The sequence below is a fragment of the Hypanus sabinus genome, chromosome 28 (assembly GCF_030144855.1).
Source record: "Hypanus sabinus isolate sHypSab1 chromosome 28, sHypSab1.hap1, whole genome shotgun sequence".
NCBI lineage: Eukaryota > Metazoa > Chordata > Chondrichthyes > Myliobatiformes > Dasyatidae > Hypanus > Hypanus sabinus.
In genome coordinates, this window is record NC_082733.1 from 40,617,660 (window position 1) to 40,638,558 (window position 20,899).

The 20,899-nt window shown below is 44.2% G+C and overlaps 1 long non-coding RNA gene across 2 annotated transcripts; it reads right to left on the reverse strand.

The window, feature by feature from the left end:
- Positions 1–1,037: 1,037 nt before the first annotated feature.
- LOC132382371 (uncharacterized) lies at positions 1,038–19,456 on the reverse strand. Of its 2 annotated transcripts, none has more exons than XR_009508297.1 (4): positions 18,645–19,456; positions 14,612–15,027; positions 8,505–8,571; positions 1,038–1,917 (listed from the first exon to the last, which is right to left on the reverse strand). It is a non-coding gene; the product is annotated as an uncharacterized LOC132382371 (long non-coding RNA). The 2 variants fall into 2 exon arrangements; XR_009508296.1 differs by lacking the exon at positions 18,645–19,456 and adding an exon at positions 15,809–18,306.
- Positions 19,457–20,899: the final 1,443 nt, after the last annotated feature.

A 20,899-nucleotide genomic window follows, 5' to 3' on the forward strand; every position in this document is an offset into this window, starting at 1 on the left:
TGCTGGATCGTGACTGTGTGTGACTGTACGTGCTGGATCGTGACTGTGTGACTGTACGTGCTGGATCATGACTGTGTGTGGCTGTACGTGCTGGATCGTAACTGTGTGACTGTACATGCTGGATCGTGACTGTGTGACTGTACGTGCTGGATCGTGACTGTGCGTGACTGTACGTGCTGGATCGTGACTGTGCGTGACTGTACGTGCTGGATCGTGACTGTGTGACTGTACGTGCTGGATCGTGACTGTGTGACTGTACGTACTGGATCGTGACTGTGTGTGACTGTACGTGCTGGATCGTGACTGTGTGTGACTGTACGTACTGGATCATGACTGTGTGACTGTACGTGCTGGATCGTGACTGTGCATGACTGTACGTGCTGGATCGTGACTGTGTGTGACTGTACGTGCTGGATCGTGACAGTGTGACTGTACGTGCTGGATCGTGACTGTACGTGCTGGACCGTGACTGTGTGTGACTGTACGTGCTGGATCGTGACTGTGTGACTGTACGTGCTGGATCGTGACTGTGTGTGACTGTACGTGCTGGATCGTGACTGTGCGTGACTGTACGTGCTGGATCGTGACTGTGTGACTGTACGTGCTGGATCGTGACTGTACGTGCTGGATCGTGACTGTGCGTGACTGTACGTGCTGGATCGTGACTGTGTGTGACTGTACGTGCTGGATCGTGACTGTGTGAGACCGTATGTGCTGGATCGTGACTGTGTGACTGTACGTGCTGGATCGTGACTGTGTGAGACTGTACGTGCTGGATCGTGACTGTGTATGACTGTACGTGCTGGATCGTGACTGTGTGAGACTGTACGTGCTGGATCGTGACTGTACGTGCTGGATCGTGACTGTGTGACTGTACGTGCTGGATCGTGACTGTGTGTGACTGTACGTGCTGGATCGTGACTGTGTGAGACTGTACGTGCTGGATCGTGACTGTGCGACTGTACGTGCTGGATCGTGACTGTGTGTGACTGTACGTGCTGGATCGTGACTGTGTGACTGTACGTGCTGGATCGTGACTGTGTGAGACTGTACGTGCTGGATCGTGACTGTGTGTGACTGTACATGCTGGATCGTGACTGTGTGACTGTACGTGCTGGATCGTGACTGCGTGACTACGTGCTGGATCGTGTCTGTGTGACTGTACGTGCTGGATCGTAATGGTGTGTGACTGTATGCACTGAGTTTGCAGCCTGGCCCCAGAGGAAAAATGCTTTATTTAGCTGTATATGCGTGTATGGTTGGATGACAATAAGCCTGAACAGAACTCACACCCAATAAGGAGGGGGGAGAAGACCCTGATGATTCTTTCAGCAGTTTTTACTGTCCTCTTGATGCACCATCAATAACTCTCGGAGACGGGAGGCAAAAGATGGGCTGCAAACTGACCACTACATCCTGGAGACTGAGGGAGGAGCAGTGCCTTCATTCGCCTTTATACAGGGGTCTCTGGGAGAAGCCAAAGGAGCAGTCAGCAGAGGGGCATGTCCAGACAGGTATACACATAGTTTACCACACCTCTGTAGGGTCTTCTGATCTAATGTCTTACAGCTTCCGTACCACACAATGATGCATCCAGACAGGATACTCTGGGTGGTGCTCCTGTAGACACTTGTTAGAAAGGGGGCTGGGAGCCCTGTACGCCTCAATCAGCTCAAGGTATGGACACTGCTGTGCCTTCTTGACTAATGAGAAGGTGTTGAGGGTCCAGGTTAGATTGTCCTTTATGTGTGCACACCAACAAACGTTGAGCTCTTGACTCTCTCCACAGCTGAGCCATTGATGTGCAATTGTAAGTGGTCGGCCTACACCTTCCCGAAGTCCACCATCCTCTCTTTTGTCTTGTCCATGTTGAGAGTCAGGTTCTTGCTGTCTCGATGTCTTAAAACCCGACTGGGGCTGAGAAAGAGAGAAAGAATAAAAATAAATGGAAGGAAAGGAGGGAGAGAGAGAATGAGAGAGGCAACAAAAGAATTAAAGAGCAAATTAAAGAAGGGGAGAAATGTGGGTAGCAGAGAAGTGTAGTGGTTAGGACATCGCATTAAAGCGCCAGTCAGCGATGAGTGATCAGGGTTCCATTTCCACCGTGCCCAAAAGGAGTTTGTACGTTCTCCTCGTGAGGAGGCAAAAGTGATGTTCATTTTTTTACATAGTGAGGTGCCATGCACATTTAGCATCAGCACAGGCCAGAAGGACACTTCAACTAAAACAGACTTTATCAACGTATTTGTAAGATTGTTTATTTTCAGTCTTCAGTACACGAGTGTAAAGGAAAACAAAACAATTGTTACTCCGGGTCCCATGTAGCATTAAAAGAACACACTGAGTGTAAAAAGGGAATAAATATAAATTTAAATGCAATCCTATAAAACAGAATGTACAAGAAAGTGTTAAGTGTGGCTGTATATGCAGTACATAAGATTAGTTTATATACATTGACTGATTTTATGTATGTAAAGCGATGCCAAGTGTCTGAACATAGTGACTCTGACAGGAAATGACACAGTGACAAAGTGACTCTTGGCAAGAAAAACTCTTCTCGGTAGCAGCAGGAGATTTGGCATGTCACCAAAAAACACTCACAAATTTCTACAGGTGTGCCGTGGAGAGCGTTCTAACTGGCTAGGTCACCGTCTGGTATGCGGAGGTCTACTGCACAGGATTGATCAAATTAAGCTGCAAAGAGTTGTAAACTCGGCTCCATCATGGGCACCAGCCTCCGTAGTATCCAGGACATCTTCAAGGAGTGGTGCCACGAAAAGGCAGCATCCATCATTGAGGACCTCCATCACCAAGGACATGCCCTCTTCTCATTGCTACCATCAGGAAGGAGGTCCAGAAGCCTGAAGGCTCACACCCAATGATTCAGGAACAGCTTCTTCCCCTCTGCCATCCGATTTCTGAATGGACATTGAATCCACGAACACTACCTCACTACTTCATTATTTCCATTTTTTTTGCACTAGTTATTTAATTGCATACATTCAAAACAGTTTCTCTAATATTATGTATTGCAAAGTACTGCTGCCACAAAGTTAACAAATTTCACAACATATGCCGGTGAAATTAAGCCTGATTTGATTCTGAAAACACTGTGTCAGTGCAGGCATGAGATGTGGAGTGTAGGCATAAAGTGGCAGTGCTTGGGGATGAAGAGTATTGAGGGGCTGTGGAGAGGAGGCGGCTGATGTGTTTGTAGGCTGGTTAATCAGTAGAGGTGCTGATCAGCCTCACTGCTTGGGGAAAGTAACTATTTGAGTCTGGTGGTCCCAGCGTGGATGCTACATAGCCTCCTCGCTGATGTGAGTGGGACAAACAGTTCATGAGCAGGCTAGGTGGGATCCTTCATGGCATTACTGGCCCTTTTCTGGCACCTTTCCATACACACATCTTTGATGGCGGGTAGGCTGGTGCCAGTGATGCATTGGGTAGTTTTAACTACCCGTTGTCAAGCCTGCCTGTCCATTGCCATGCAGTAATGCAGCTGGTTCGGATGCCCTCAATTGTGCATATCTAGAAGGTTGTGAGTATTCACAGCTTCCTCAGAAAGTAGAGACATTGGTGAGTTTTCTTGAACCTGGAAGATGTGTTCTGGGACCATGAGAGATTGTATAAATGACTAATTAAACCAGTCTTCCTCTTACCCTGCTTAGTGTTTGGGAGGGACCAGGCATGTACTTTTGCATTTTTATTTGATCCGGCATTTAAAAAGAAATATTTACCATAGCAACAGGGCCGAACATGACGCTAAACATGAGCTAAGTGCAGTTGTCCCAGACAAGAACGTCATTTGGGCAGCTAGAAACATTTGGTTTGTCTGTATGACTGCAGAGGCTAAGTGGACATCATAGCACTTGTTAACATTTCATCTGACAATGTAAAACTAAGATTAATAACAACGGAAAACTTGGAGAAAGGCCAGCAATATCATGAAGGATCCCGCACACCCTGCTCGTGGACTGTTTGTCCCACTCCCGTCAGGGAGGAGGCTATGTAGCATCCATGCCAGGACCACCAGACTCAAAAGCAGTTATTTCCTCCAATTTGTCAGGCTGATCAACACCTCCACCCAGTAACCCACCCTTCCACTTCCCTAACCTCCACTACTTTATCATTTTCTGTCATTTCTTCTTAAATTCAGATACTCCTGTTCCTAGTGGCATGTTATGGACATACAATCAGTCTATGCATATAAGCTAATCTTTTGTATTCATATTTGTTGTGTTTTTTATGCTTATTGTGTTTTCTTAGTAATGGCATTTACATGCTGGACCCAGGATAGAACTTCTGAAATGATATCATAAAGGAACTTAAAGTTGCTGACTCCCTCCACTTCTGATTTTCCCAATGAGAGCTGGCTTATTGTCCTCCCAAAGTCAATAATCGGCTCCTTGGTCCTGCTGACATCCAGTGAGAGGTTGGTAAGGACTTCCAGAGTCTGAAGATTCTTTTGCGATTTAAAAAAAAATGTTTAGATTGTAACTTATTGTAATTTTAATGTATTGCACTAAACAACAAAGTTCATTCCATACAGTAGGTGTGTCATGTCTAGACTCAAAAGGAGTTACTTCTCCCAAGACATCAGGCTGATCAAAACCTCCACCTATTGACCCAACCCATCACCACTTCTATATAATTTCCTGTCAGTCACCTTATGTACAGACATTCCTGTACTTGGTGGCACTTTATGTACATGCAATTAGGCTGTGTACAGAAGATCATCTGATGTATATAAGACCACACTTAAACCATTGTACTTGTACCACACACAAAATGCTGGAGGAACTCAGCAGGCCAGGCAGCATCTATGGAAAAGAGTACAGTCAACGTTTCGGGCCGAGACCCTCCAGCAGGACTGGAGAAAAAAAGATGAGTAGAGTTAAAAGGGTTGGAGGGGAGAGAAACACAAGGTGATAGTTGAAACCAGGAGGAGGAGGGGTGAAGTAAAGAGCTGGGAAGTTGATTGGTGAAGGAGATACAGGGCTGGAGAAGGGGAGTCTGAAAGGAGAGGACAGAAGGTCTCAGAAGAAAGAAAAAGGGGGAAGGAGCACCAGAGGGAGGTGTTGGGCAGGCAAGGAGATAAGGTGGGAGAGGGAAAAGGGGATGGGGAATGGTGACGGTGAGGTGGGGTGATTACCAGAAGGTTGAGAAATCGATGTTCATTCCATCAGGTTGGAGGCTACCCAGACAGAATATAAGGTGTTGTTCCTCCAACGACAGTGGAGGAGGCCTTGGATAGACATATCGGAAATGGAAGTGGAATTAAAATGGGTGGGCACTGGGAGATCCCACTTTTTCTGGTGGATGGAGTATAGGTGCTTGTTACTTGTACATCGTGGTTTATAGGATTGCGATAATACTTATTGTCTTTTTTATTCTTGTGTTGTTTTGTTTGCTGCATTGAATCCGGAGTAACAATCATTTTGTTCTCTTGTGCATTCTTATATTGAAGAAGGACAATAAACAATCTTGAAATTTACGGGATATTAACAAAGCATCAGTGTCACCAGACAGGGCAGTGAGATTGTTCTCCATTCCTCAACTTTACTTCACCAGATGAAATCCAGCTTCTTAAATCAAGAGGCTTTATTCTCCCAGTCAGCTGACCTCTTGTTTAACAAGCAAAGTGCTTGAATCTCGAACTGTCAAGCCAACTATTTGGTGCTGAAATGTACTTTAAACTCCTTTTTGCAATTTCCTGTGTGGGCAAAGGTTTCCACCTTCCAGATCCAACAACTGATGGAAGAAGGGGCAATGTTTTTATCTAAGATTAATGATTTCATTGTTATGCTGAGATATCAGAATGAAGTTCGTAACTGCTTGGCAAGTGCTGGAGAGAAGACAAGGTTCACAGTTTAATATGTTAGGTGGACTTTAAATTATTGTAAGCAGATTAGAACTGGCAAAATAGAGAAGAAGCTTTGTAATATTGGTGAGAATGGTCTGAATGTATTGATATCGGTATCAGAATCTGAATCAAGTTTAATATCACTGACGTATGTCAGGAGATTGGTTCATTGGTTTAGTATTGTCACATGTACCAAGAGACAGTGAAAAGTTTGAGGTAGAATAAGGTAAAACAATACCAATGCAGAATAAAGTGTTCAAGCTCCTGGAGGAGTACGGTGCAGGTAAACAATAAAGTGTAAGATTATAATGAGGTGGATGGTGAGGCCAAGAGAACATCTTATTGTCCAAGAGTTTCATCGAGGAGTCTGTTAACAGTGGGACAGAAGCTGTCCTTGAGACAAGTGGGAAATGCTTTCAGGCTTTTGTGTCTTCTGCCTGATGGAGAGGGGAGAGGAGAGAACATCTGGGGTGGATGTGGTCTTTGACTATGCTGGTGGCTTTACTGAGGTAACGAGAAGAACTGAACCCCCCTGAAGCACAGGAGAGTGTGGGGAGTATTGATATAATTATGAGGGGTGTAGATAAGGGTGGTAAGGTGCTGTACGTCTCCACCAAAGGAGATACAAGGCTCTCCTTCCCTAGTGTACAGCTCAAGCTGGGGCAAGGTGTCGCACCTGCTTAGCCCCTTGATCAAGATCATGTGAAGCCATGGGAACAGCTGGTGGATGGTCATATGAGCTGCTGGTGCATATCACAAATCCTGGTTATGTGACCACTGACGCCAGGCAGACAATGTCTGAAGGGTTGAGATAATGGTTGAGGTCACTCATCCTGTAAAGACACTGCAATGGTAAAGCCATTTCTGTAGACCTGTGGCCATTCCCTTCAATAATAAGTACAAACTTTAGATACTATTGAGGGGGACTGAACAGAGGCGGCTGAACAGATTGTGGAGGCTTTAGTAATAATCTTTTAAGAATCACTAGATTGAATATGATTCGGGAATGGGTCCAGAAAGCTGGAAAATTGTAAATGTTACTCCACCCTTTAAGAAGGGAGAGAGGCCGAAGAAAGGAAACTATAGACCAGTTAGTCTGACTTCAGTGCTTGGGAAGATGTTGGAGTTGATTGTTAAGGATGTAATTTTGGGGTACTTGGAAGCACATGATAAAATAGGCCATAGTCAGCATAGTTTCCTCAAAGGAAAATCTTGCTGACAAATCTATTGGAATTCTTTGAATAAATTACAGGCAGGATAGACAAAGAAGAATCAGTTGATGTTGTGTACTTGGATTTTCAGAAGGCCTTTGACAAGGTGCCACACATGAGGCTGCTTAACAAGTTATGAGCCCATGGTAATACAGGAAAGATTCTTGCATGGATAGAGCAGTGGCTGATTGGCAGAGGCAAATAGTGGGAATAAAAGAAGCCTTTTCTGGTTGGCTGCTGGTGACTAATAGTTTTCCACAGGGGTCTGTGTGGGGACCGATACTGTTATCGTTATATGTCAAGAATTTGGATGATTGAATTGACTGCTTTGTTGCAAGATTTTCAGACAATATGAAGATAGGTGGAGGGTCAGGTAGTTGTGAGGAAATAGGGAGGTTATAGAGGGACTTATACAGAGTAGGAGAATGGGCAAAGAAGTGGCAGATGGAATACAGTGTTGGGAAGTGTATGGTCATGCACTTTGGTAGAAGAAATGAAATGATTGACTGTTTTCTAAATGGAGAGACTAATACAAAATTCTGAATCACAAAGGGACTTGGGAGCCCTTGTGCAGGATCTCCTAAAGGTTATTTTGCAGGTTGAGTCTGTGGTGAGGAAGGCAAATGCAATGTTAGCATTCATTTCGAGAGGACTAGAATATAAAAGCAAAAATGTAATTTTGAGACTTTAGGAAGCACGGGTGAGGCCTTACCTGGAGTACTGTGAACAGATTTGTGTCTATTATCTTAGAAAGGATGTGCTGAAACTGGAGCAGTTTCGAAGGAAGTTTCCAAAAATGATTCCAGGATTGAATGGCTTGTCATATGAAGAGCAATTGGTGGCTCTGGGCTTGTATCTACTAGAATTCAGAAGAGTAAGAAGTGATCTAATTGAAACCTATCGAAAGGTAAAGGCCTTGATAGAGTAGATGTGTAAAGGATGTTTTCTATGGTGGGACAGTCTAAGACCAGGGGACACAGCCTCAGAATTGAAGTGCGTCCTTTTAGAATGGAGATGAGATGGAACTTCTTTGGCCAGAGAGTGCTGAATCTGTGAAATCATTTGCCACAGGCAGTTGTGGAGGCCAAGTCTGTACATATACTTAATGCAGAGGTTAATAAATTCTTGATTGGCCAATGCATGAAGGGATGTAGGGAGAAAGCAGGAGACTGGGGCCAAGAGGAAAACTGGATCAGGCGTGATGAAATGACGGAGCAGACTCAATGGGCCAAATAGCCTAAATCTGCTCCTATGCCTTATGATCTTGTCTTTCTTCAAGGTGAGTGGTAAGTGCTGTTGATCTACAACTGCTGAAAATCTGGCCCATTGAGTTGTAAAGATGAAGTACTTCATTTTAACTTAGTGAGAATATTGGAAAGGTTGTGTAAGGATGCTAATGTCTGAGATTCATCATCTTTGCTACTTACATGCAAAAAGTGCAACTGCTCAGATTAACCATCAAGTTCTGGGAATGATCAATGGCTCAGCAAACATCTGTGGAGATAGAAACTGAGTTAAGATTTCAGAACAGTAGTCTATCATTGGTTCTGGAGTACCCACAGAACAGACTGATTTTATTCTGATAAACAGCGACAGGAACCTGGAGGAACAAACAATCTGCTGCTCTTTGCTGCGTTGAGGCTGAGGTTGTGGGCCTGCTCCAGCTGCTCTGGGCTTCGTGTCTATGGACTCACTTTCATTCTAAATGCTATTTGCTTGCTTTAGCTGTTTGCATGACTTGTTTATTCTCTCTCTCTCTCTGTGCATATTGGGTGTTCATCGGTCTTCTGTTAATGGCTTCTGTTGGGTTTCTTGTTTTGTGGCTGCCTGTAAGGAGACCAATCTCAAGGTTGTATACGAGGAAGTAATGTATACATACTTAGATAATAGATGTACTTTGAACTTTAAAAAACTCAGCGGGCTGAGCAGCATCTGTGGGAGAATAGGAATTGTCCTTAAATATTGATAGTTCCTTTCCACCCACAGATGTTGCAGATGAGATCCTTCTCCTGTAGGATGTCCTGTCGTATTTAATTTTGCTGTGTTAGTTATGATGTTTATTCCTATAATTTAATGTTTTAAATGGTGGCGTCATGGCATCAGTTCCAGACTTCGGAGCGAAGTCTCCCAAGTTCGAATCCAGCCGGCTCCCTTGCACATTTTCCATCCGTGCTGGGTTGAGCATTGAGGTAACAACTCGGCCTCGTAAAAACAAGAAAGCCTGCTAAAATAACGCCATCACAACGGCGCCCTGATGACTCCACTCGGAGTTAAGGGCTTTCTTTTTCTTCTGCTCAGGGTAATGCAGTTTTACACTGCCATTCTCGTGTCTACAGGTGTGGATCACAGAATCAGTGGTAATAAGAAAGCAGCTCTCCACCCCTGACTGGAGACACTGAACCATTATGTTGCATCAAATCTGCTAGGACTTTAATACAAAGTTCCATCTGCCTCCTAGGTGGAAGGCACTATTCCAAGAAAGGTCTAGGGAGTTTTCTCTGGGATCCTAAACACAAGAGATTCTGCAGATGCTAGATATTCAAAGTAACACAACTGCTTCAGTGGAGGAACTCAGCAGGTCAGGCGGTATCTATGGAGAGGAACTCAGCAGGTCAGGTGGTATCTATGGAGAGGAACTCAGCAGGTCAGGCAGTATCTATGGAGAGGAACTCAGCAGGTCAGGCAGTATCTATGGAGAGGAACTCAGCAGGTCAGGCAGTACCTATGGAGAGGAACTCAGCAGGTCAGGCAGTACCTATGGAGAGGAACTCAGCAGGTCAGGCGGTATCTATGGAGAGGAACTCAGCAGGTCAGGCAGTATCTATGGAGAGGAACTCAGCAGGTCAGGTGGTATCTATGGAGAGGAACTCAGCAGGTCAGGCAGTATCTATGGAGAACAATAAACTGTTGATATTTTGGGCCAAGAACCTTCATCAAGATGAAGGGTCCTGGTCCAAAATGTTGAATGGTTATTTCTCTCCATGGATGCTGTTTCCTCCAAGGGGACCACAGCCTTGAGGTAGGGTCTGGAGGCTTGCGTGCCTCAATGGCCTGGAGAGCAATGTTGGCTGGAGTCAGGGTCTTGTGTTTTAGCTCCTGGAAGGGTCACCCATGCCAAAGGTCAAAGGATAGAGGTCAGCCTGAGTGGTCCACCGGTCCTTAGCTTAGGGCTAACAACCCTGACTGGTCAAAAAACAATTGTTGCAGCAACAGCAATAAAGAATCCACCCATACAGCCTCAGAATAGGCAGTAAGTAATAGATGCTGATGACTAACTGAAAGATCTGAGCCCAAAATGTTTACTGCTTATTCCTCTCCATAGATGCTGCCCGACCTGATAAGTTCCTCCAGCATTTTATACATGTTGCTCTGGATTTCCAGCCTCCCGAGTTTGCCATTAACTGGCAGGAAAGTTCCACTATTCTTTGCACTGTAAAAGTACTTCAGCGGTTACAGGAAGTTCAAACACTGAAATACATGGTCACTTTTGCTCTTTCTCCATCATCAGGCAGCTGGGTCTGGAAACCCCAGTGTGCTATTGGTTGATTTCTGCCCCCTGAGTGGTTCAGTGTACACTGTTCACGAACCAAACAGCCCTAGCGGAGATTCCCTCTGCTTCAGCGCAGAAGCAGCCTGTGGAAAGCCTTGCTGTCACTTACAATACAGCGGCCGTGTCCTGTTCTTTCTGTCTCAGACCACAGAGATGGCACATGAGAGATTTGCATAGAGCAAAGATAAGTGACAGGCATGAATGGAGTTATTCATCCAGGAGCTTCAACACAAACTAATGAAAGCGATGGTGACATGAGGATAATTTGCGTTGCTGGCTCTCAACATTGTGAAGATGATGTCCTGGTTTCCCATCTGCCTCCCAAGTGGGTGGTAAGCAATTATAATGTTGGTGAGCTGCCAACAATCGTGAGAGAAAGGCATGGAGAAAAGAGCCACAAGAACACAATCCTTAATCATAATTTTACAAATAATTTAATGGATATGCAAATTGCTGGTCCAAATATTGCTGGAAACGAGAGTATCAAACAATCCACTGGCCTGAGCAGTCTCAATGGGAGGAAAGAAATCGTCAATGTCTTGGGTGGAAATCAACTAATTTCTCTTTAGTTTTGCCCATGTGCGGCTGGGAGTGGGGTTGATATTCTTGTTGCTTTCTATGCAACTTTATTTTCTGCGCGTGTGGGGAGGTTGATGTTCTTGTCATTTATGCGATTTGTTTTGTTTTTTTGCGGGGGGGATGATGATGTTTTTCTTTGAACAGGTTCCATGGTTTTCTTTGTTTCATGGCAGTCTGTGGAGAAGACGAATCTCAGGGTTGTGTACTGCGTACATTTGATAATAAACGTACTTTGAACTTTTATTGGGATTGGTTATGGGGACATTGTTAAGAGAGAACTTTCAGCATTATTTCCCTTGGTTGGAAGAAGGCTGGGCAGCTCAATTTGAATTCCCCTGTGTTCAGCTCAATAAATATCAGAATAATGGCCTAGTGTTTTCAATGGGCAATGAGACTTGGCACTGACCTTCAGAAAAGCTCCTCAGAGACATTTATGATGTTGCACAAGGACATAGACTACGCTTCCTCACTGATTTGATGTGACACAAACAACACATTTCACTCTGTTTCAACGCATATATGCCAGATAAGGCTAATCTTTTCGCTGAATGTACTTTTACTGAAACTGACACCATTCAGCAGTTGTGTGAATTTTGCATTCTGGCCTCATTGCGGTTAGCGTAATGCTTTTCAGCACCAGTGACCCAGGTTTAATTCCTGCTGCTGTCTGTAAAGAACTTGTGCGTTCTCCCTATGACCACATGGGTTTCTTCTGAGTGTCCCAGTTTCCTCCCACATTCCAAAGACATACGGGTTAGTAAGTTAGTTGGTCACGTGGGTACGATTGGGTGGAGCAGGGTCATTGGGCAAGTAGGGCCTGTTACCATGATAGATCTCTAAATAAGTAATTAAAAACAAGCAACCTCTGTGTTGTGAATTCTGCCAATGGTTTCTGATAGAACATAGAACAGTGTAGTGCAGGAAAAGACCATTCAGCCCACAATGTCTGTGTTGAACATGATGCTGAATTAAACTAATCCCATCTCTCCCTGCACGTTACCCATATCCCAGCATCCTGCACATTTATGTGCCTGTCTGAATGCCCCTACTGTATCTGTTTCCACCATCAGCACATTCCAAGCCCCTATCACATTCACTGGGAGTATTGTGAGCAGTTTTGGGCCCTTAAGAAAGGATGTACTGGCATTGGAGAGGATTCAGAGGAGGTTCACAAAGATGATTCCAGGAATGAAAGAATTATCATATGAGCAGCGATCGAAGGTTCTGGGCCTGTAGTTGCTGGAGTTTAGAAGAAGGTGGGGGATCTTGTTGAAACCTATCTAATGTTGAAAGTGTTACAATATGCACCCGACCACGCCATCTTCCGGGGCTTAGTCGCTCCCGTTCTTTGGAATATGGATAGCTGACGCAGTCCCTTTAGAGACTTGGACTCTAATTGGCAGCCTTGTTTTGGTGCCAGGATTTAAATATTTAAAGAGCATCTGAACTGAGGTTTGAGGCTCAATCATCAGCTCAACTTCTCATTTAACATCATTTAGAACTCTGTCCTTGTCTCAGTCTCGTATCGTGTCTCAATCCTAGTGTCAGATACTCCGGCACATGGGTCCTTATTATCCTTGCCTAGGCCTCTCGTCACAGAAAGGCCTAGATAGAGTGGATGTGAAGAGGATGTTCCCTTTGCTGGGGAAGTCTAGGACCAGAGGGCACAGCCTCAAAGTAGAGGGATGTCCATTTAGAACATAGAAAACCAACAGCACAATACAGGCCCTTCGGCCCACAAAGTTGTGCTGAACATGTCCCTACCTTAGAAATTACTAGGCTTACCCATAGCCTTCTATTTTTCTAAGCTCTAATTTTCTTTAGAGCAGAGATGAGGAGGAATTTCTTTAGCCAGAGGGCAGTGAGCTTGTAGGATTCATTGCTGCACGCAGCTGCAGAGTCCAGGTAACCAGGTGCATTTTAAGACGGAGGTTGATAGGTTCTTGATTAGTCAGGGTGTGAAAGGTTATGAGGAGAAGACTGGAGAACGGGGTTAAGAGGGAAAATAAATCAGCTATGATAAAACAGCAGATCAGACTCGGTGGGCTGAATGGCCTAATTCTACTCCAATGTCTTATGGCCTTATGTTCTTTAAAAGCAACTTGCCTCACACATCTTCCTCAAACTTTCCCCCTTTCACTTTAAAGCCTTCAGGTACTTAACATTTCTACCATGGGATTGAGATTCCAGCTGTCTACCCTGTCTATGCATTTCATATTTCCTAAGCTTCTATCATGATGGTTTGCACAAAGATTTTCTGGCGTGAAGGATATTCACAGACAAGAAATAATGCAAGTAACATATTTAACAATTTGAATATTTTCCAGAGTAATATGAAGACCTCACTTGAGAGTGAAGTCTAAATCAGAATCAGGTTTATTAGCACTGATATGTCCGTGAAATGTGTTGTTATATGGCAGCAGTACAGTGCAGGATATAAAATCAATATAAATTACAATAAATAGATTTATAATTACTAGTGTGAAAGAGGAATAGTGAGGTAGGATTCATGGACTGTTCAGAAATCTGATGGTGTAGGGAAAAATGCTGTTCTTAAAATGCTGAGTCTGAGTCTTCAGGCTCCTATCCCTCATCCCTGATGGCAGTAATGGAAAGAGGGCGTGTCGCAGCTGGTGAAGCTCTTTAATGGTGGATGCCACCTTGAGACACAGATGTCCTCGAAAGTGGGGAGGCTTGTGCTCATGATGGAGCTGGTTGAGCCTGGAGCCTTCTGTAGTCTCTTTCAATCCCGTACCAGGTGGTGATAAAGCTGGGCAGAATGCTCTCCATCGTACATCTGCAGAAATTTGCTAATCTTCGGTGACCTTCCAAAGTTCAAAGTACATTTATTATCAAAATATACGACCTTGAGATTCATCTCCTTACAGGCAGCCACAAAACAATGCACCCAAAAGAACCCATTAAAAAAAAATTGAACAAACACCAGATGTGCAGAGAGAGGAAATAAAAACAAATCATGCAGACAGCAAAAGCAAGCAAACAGTGTTCAGAATGAAAGTGAGTCCATGGACACTGATGCACCATCAATAACTCTCTCTGAGACGTAAAGGCGAGATATCGGCTTTTATTGACTGGAAGGAGGAACAAGCAGTGAGTGACCACCATACTACATCCTGGAGACTGAGAGGCCGGGCTCAGGCCTCAATCACCTTTATACCGGGGTCTGTGGGAGGAGCCACAGGAGCAGTCAGCAGGGGGTGTGTCCAGACAGGTATATGTAGTTCACCACAGACACAGAGCCCGGAGCAAGCCCACTGCCTCAGCCGCCGTTCAGCACACATTTCAAACTCTAATGCAGTGGAACCATTTCATCGTTGCATCCATATGTGGCGACCATGTTAGATCCTCTGAAATGCTGACACCCATGAATTTGAAGCTGCTTACCTTTTCCACTGTTGGCTGCTGTGTGTTCTCCTGCCTTCTCTTTCCTGAAGTCCACAATCCGTTCCTTGGTTTTACTGATGTTGAGTACTATAGCATAGCAACACCAGTCAGCCGACCCGTCTCATTCTTGTATGCTTCCTTGATGCCATCTGAGATTCTGCAAACGACTCTCATGTGCTAAAGGTGAGCTCTTGATCTCTCCATCTGCTTTCTCATGTCCCTGCACTTTAGTCGTATAACTGCGCTGCACTTTCTCTGTAACTGGAACACAATATCTTGCATTCTGGTTTCCTTCTGTAGTACCTCGATGTACTTATGTGCGGAGTGATCAGTCTGGATGGAACGCAGTGTTAGGGCACATTCTGGAGTTAGGGTATATAGCAAACGTTAAATTCACCAGCAGCCAATCTTCAGACCTGAAAGTGGATTTTAGATTGAATTTAAAATGCAGCCCTGCAGTCCTGATGGAGAGTCTCAGCCTAAAACGTCAGCTCTTTACTCTTTTCCATTGATGCTGCCTGGACTGCCGAGCTCCTCCAGTATTTTGTGTGTGTTACCCTGAGCAATAGTGATCTGTGGACTGGAACTGATTGCAGAGCAGACAATGCTGATTAACCCTTATCTTGGGTGTTTGGAGTGTGGGTGCAAAGAAGGTGTGTGAAAACTATATGTGATTCACAGGAAGCATTGTAGATGCATTCTAACTATAGAACTGTCCTGCTGTTACCTTTGATCTTTAGCATCTAAAAGTGTCACGTAATATTGGGTCAGGAGGCCTCGTGCTCCAAGAGTGTCTGAATATGATGTCTGCTGCTTGTTTTTGTTGAATAAAACACTTCTAGACCCACTGTCTCTCCAGTGATTTTCTTCACGTTAGAACAAGACAAAAACTTTTCACTTTATCTGAGTACATGTGACAATAATGAACCAATTAACAACTACCCCTGGGATCAGTGGGCACCGCAGGGGCTGAGTACAATCTGAACAGAGATGGCAATATTTCAAACAGATGCTTTAATATATGTTTGTAAATAATAAGCTGCATATTATTTAAATATTGTAAATACATAAGTAAACCTTTTTTTTAAACAAAGACCGTGCATGGAATGGAGACATAGCTCTTCCTCCACTCCTTCCCTCCACCTTTTTGTACCAGCTGCCTCCCCTTTATCTTTCCAACAAGATGAAGGGTCTCACCCCATAAAACATCAGCTGTCCACTTCCCCTCTGTAGATGCTGCCTGATCTGCTGAGTTCCTCCAACGTTTTGTGTGGCTGTGTTGCTCTAATTACGTAGAATGGTGGAACAGGTCTGAGGGGACGAATGGGCTTCTGTTGTTCCTACGCGTTGGCATAACTGCAGAAAACGGCCTCCATGGGAGATGTAAGATCTATACGCTGTTGTGTGTGTCACAGGAAGTAATGTTGTTTTTCATTAGTGTAATAACAGGCTGTTTTTAAAGATAGAGCAATAGGCATAATAAGGGCATTAGGAGACGCACTCTTTCAATTCATTTCAGTCACAAATCTCTGGCCAACATCAGCAATTACTTTCTCCCTTCTTGTTTTTAATCATTATTTCAATTTTTTTCATATTTCCACCCACTCTCCAACACACAATAGCAAAGAAAACATATTTATTCCTATTCCTTCCCAGTAAAACAATTCAGTGTGCATGTCAGATTCTTAAAAAAACAATCTATACATCTGAAAGGCTTTTATGTTTAAGCTGTGGAAAGCAAATTGCAAGGCTAGCATTTATATTTCAGGATAACATCGAGGTTGGAGATGTTTGAAGGTGGCTCAAGCAATGGTCAGATTCCTTAAAGGATATTGGAATATTTTAAAGAGAGGCACAGAATGGAAAAAGTGAGGAAGCAAACCCAGTCAGAGGTTAGCTCGAGGTCGGGGATTGACGAGGAAGGATGCCAAAAGGCCCAGGAGGGGTGCAGAGAGGTCCCAGGGAAGAGGGAACTCGTTCCTCCGTACCATCGAAGATACCTTCAAAAGGTGATGCCTCCATCATTGATGACCCCCTCCAAGTAGGATGTGCCCTCTTCGTTAATTCCATCAGAGAGGAGGTACTGGGGCCTGTAGACACACACTCAATGTTTTAGGAACAGCTTTTTCCCTTCTGCCATCAGATATCTGAATGGACAATAAACCCATGAACACTACCTCACTATTTTTGCACTACTTATTTGGTATTTTTATATCTATTTCTTCCTGTATTTACCAGTACATTTTATGTATTGCACTGTACTACTGCTGCAAAACAACAAATTTCATGATGTTTGCCGGTGATATTAAATCTGATTCTGATTCCGATTTACTGAAAAGTTTTAGAATGCAGGTATAATTATATGTTTAAAAAAAGTTAAGAGGAGTTTGGGTTATCAGGAGAGACAGCGCAAGCCGGGATATCTTTCTCTGGAGCAAAATAGGCTAGGCCTGATCTTAGAGGTTCATAAAATCATGTAAGATGAATGGTCATTGTCTTTTTCCAAGTGTGAGGGTGTCTAAGAGGACAGAAGAAAGATTTCAAACAGATCTAAGAGGCAAAATTTTCACACTGAGGGTGGAGGGCTTACATGAAGCAGGTTGCCATAGGAATGGGATTTACTTACTTAAGCCCATCACCTGTAGTGGGGCATAGGCTGACAACAGCAGCTCGACAGAGTCCTTGGGCCTGGGCCAGTCTTTCATGTTGTGCCCAACTTCTTGGTGTATCCTTCTTCTCCCAGAGATGAGGTCTTTGGAGCTTTAGTTGATGTTTCTGTAACTCTGGGTGTTTACAGGACGAGGTTGCTAGCCCCTTTTGCAGTTGGACTTAGAACCATCCATGTTGAAGTTGAGAGGATTAGGAGAAACAGGTATAATTACAATGCTTGGAAAACATTTGGACAGGTACATGGATAGGCACAAAGGTATAGACAGACATGGATCAAATGCAGGCAAAATGAGATGGGTATCTTGGTCAGCATAGATAAGCTGGGCAAAAGGGCCTGTTTCTGTGATGTATGACTCCATGACTCTTTCTTAGGTATTGTTCAGCTTGGAGCAAAGCATATGCTCAGATTTAATCTCCTACTATAAGAAGAGATATAGTTTATGGTGGGTGGCCGGGTGGAGATATGTCTCTACCAAAGAAGGTGGAAGGAGCTCCTTTCCTCTGCTAGCCCACAGGTCATCCTTGGGTAAGGTGTAGCACCTGCTTAGCTCCTCCCAATCAGGGTCACTTGAAGCCCTGGGAGCAGGTGATGGATGGTCGTATGAGCAGCTGGTGCATATCACAAGTCCTGGTGACGGATTCTTCTTTCCCACAACAACGCACCCTGTAAGTGTGCTCAATGTGATGAATTGTGCCATTTCCACTACTTTTAGTCGGATTTTCCATTCAAGAGCATTGGTGTTTCCATACCAGGCTGTGATGCAACCAGTCAATATACTCTCCACCACACATCTATGCAAGTCTTAGATCTCATCCCAAATCTTCACAAACTTCTGAGGAAGTAAAAGTGCTGCTGCACTTTCTTCATAATGGCATTTAGGTGCTGGACCCTCTGAAACGATAATGCTGAGGTATTTAAAGTTGCTACCCCTCTCTACCTCTGATCCACCAATGAGGGACCTCCAGTTTCCTTCTCCTGAAGTCAATAATCAGCTCCTTGGTCTTGTTGACATTGAATGAGAAGTTGCTCAAGTTTTCCAGCATCTGAACAATCTCATGTGATTTTTGAAAAATGTTTATATTGTAACTTATAGTAATTTTTTATGTATTACACAAGGCAACAAATTTCATGACATACAAGTAGGTATGTCACGTCTAGACTCAAAAAGGGTTACTTCTCCCAAGCCATCAGGCTGATCAGCACCCACTCCACACCACTACATTTTCATTTCCTGTCAGAGTAATGTTAGGTACAGATACTCCTATACTTAGTGTCACTTTAAGTACATACTGTTAGGCTGTGTATGTAGGATAATTCTGGTAGCATGGTGGCATTGTGGTTAGCACAACACAATTCCCGTACCTGTCTGTAAGGAGTTTGTACTTTCTCCCCATAAATTTCCTCCAGGTGCTCCGGTTTCCTCCAACGTTCCAAAGACGTACTGGTTGGTAGGTTAATTGGTCATTGCAGGCAGTCCCGCCATGAGGCTAGAGCTCAGTCAGAGTTGCTGGGAGGCACAGCTTGAAGGGGCAGAAGGGTCTAGTTTGTGCTGCATCTCAATAAATGAATAAATATTTTTTAAAAAGGGTACTTGCACATTGCATATAGGACTGCATTTATATACATATTTATTGCATTTTTTAAAAATTGTGTTTTATTTATGGTGCATCAGAACTGGAGTAACAGATGTTTGTTCTCCTTTGCACTCGTTTACTGAAAAATGACAATAAACAGCCTTGAATCTTGAAATTGTGGAGCTGCCTGCGTCCCTCACATCCTTCCCTCCTTTGTGAATCTCGAGGTTTCTGTGGCGTTCTTGTGTCACGAAGCTGGTATGAATTCAGGCAGGCAAGTGAGATGATTTACTGAATGAGGACCTAGGATGTTCTTATAGCTTGTTGAAAAGAGATGCAGTACGGCAGAAAATCAAACTGACAGGACAATGCTGAAAACCCTGACAAGAGAGGAGTTAATGAGAACACAAGACTGACCTTTAACCTTCTGGGATTCTGTTGTTACATTCCAGGGCAGTGTCAAACCAGCTCCAAGCTCTGCAAATCTGCTCAAATGTTCGCCACTTGCACAGGGAGCTTTCTTATAACAGAATACACTTTCTTTTGTGTATGATTCTGCAATTGCGTCGAATAATTATTGGCCGGAAAGAAATAATTTGGAGGGCAAATACTTTTCTCATTTGCTTCCTCTCTGGCGGTTGCTGGGATACAGAGTACAAACTACTCATTCTCCACTGGCTCAAGCTAATGTTTGCTCTCCGAATTTTCTCTCAGGATGTGGTCGGTTTTGGCAAGGTCACTTCTATTCCGAGCTCTTAGCCACCTTTTTTTCACAACTGGATGGCTTGTGGCGGCCATTTCAGACACATTAAGCCAAACGCGCTGTGTTTAATGGTGTCACGTGTGGACTGGGCCAGACACATGTTGGCGAGGAGTGCCCTTGGGCAAGCTGCCTTCCCAACCAGACATCAAGTCAAGTCACGTTTATTGTCATCTGTACAAGTGCTCTGAGGTACCGGAATAATGAAAAAATTGCTTACAGCAGCATCACAGACGCATAGGTTCAGACGATACGTAAAATATAAATAAAGATCTTAAGGCCATAAAACATAGGAGCAGAATTAGGCCCATCCGGTCCATTGAGTCTGCTCTGCCATTCCATTATAGCTGATTTATTATCCTGCTCAATCCCATTCTCCTGCCTTCTCGCCATAACTATTGATGCCCTGACTAATTAAGAAGCTATTGTGGCGACCCACTTTCTGCGCAGGCGAATCGGCTCACAAATAGCCAGCACGTGGGGGGAGACTTTGGTAATGCACCTCTGACGTCATTTCCACCCGGAGAGGGCAGGCGCTAGAGATTTAAATGCCAGCACCGCGAAGTTTGAAAAACTAGTCTGGAAACGACTTACCAACTGCCTGTCGTTATTTCAGCGCTGTGTGTAGCACATCGCTACACTATCGCTTTAAATATACTCAATGACTTGGCCTCCACAGCCATCTGTGGCAATGAATTCCACAGATTCACCACCCTCAGGCTAAAGAAATTCTTCATCTGTGTTCTAAAGGGACGTCCTTCTATTCTGAGCCTGTGCCCTCTGGTCCTAGACTCTCCCATAAAGGAAACATCCTCTCCATATCCACTCTATCTAGGCTTTTCAACATTTGATAGGTTTCAATGTGCACAAATGTGTTGGTGATGTCCCAATTCTGCTCACCGGACCTGGAATCTCACGCAACTAGGTGCGGTCCATTCTACCTGCCACGGGAGATCATTTTGGTGGCAGTGCACCTCAGACCAATGTCAAACAGGGCAATGTGATCAACGTGCACGAAACAGTGCACCCTGACGTCTTCACCTTCATCTTGGGAGATTGTAATCAGGCCAGCCTGAAAAAGTGACTAAACAATTATCATTAACTTGTGTCACCAGAGAAAGCAACACACTGGAGCACCGCAGTCAAGAGTGCCGACTGGTCAATAGCAAAGGACATCATTTTAAGGTGAGTGGAGGAATGTTTAATGGAGACGTCAGAGGTAGGTGGGTGCCTGTTAGGGGTGGTGGTTGAGGTTGACCCAATAGAGCAGGGGCTCCCAACTT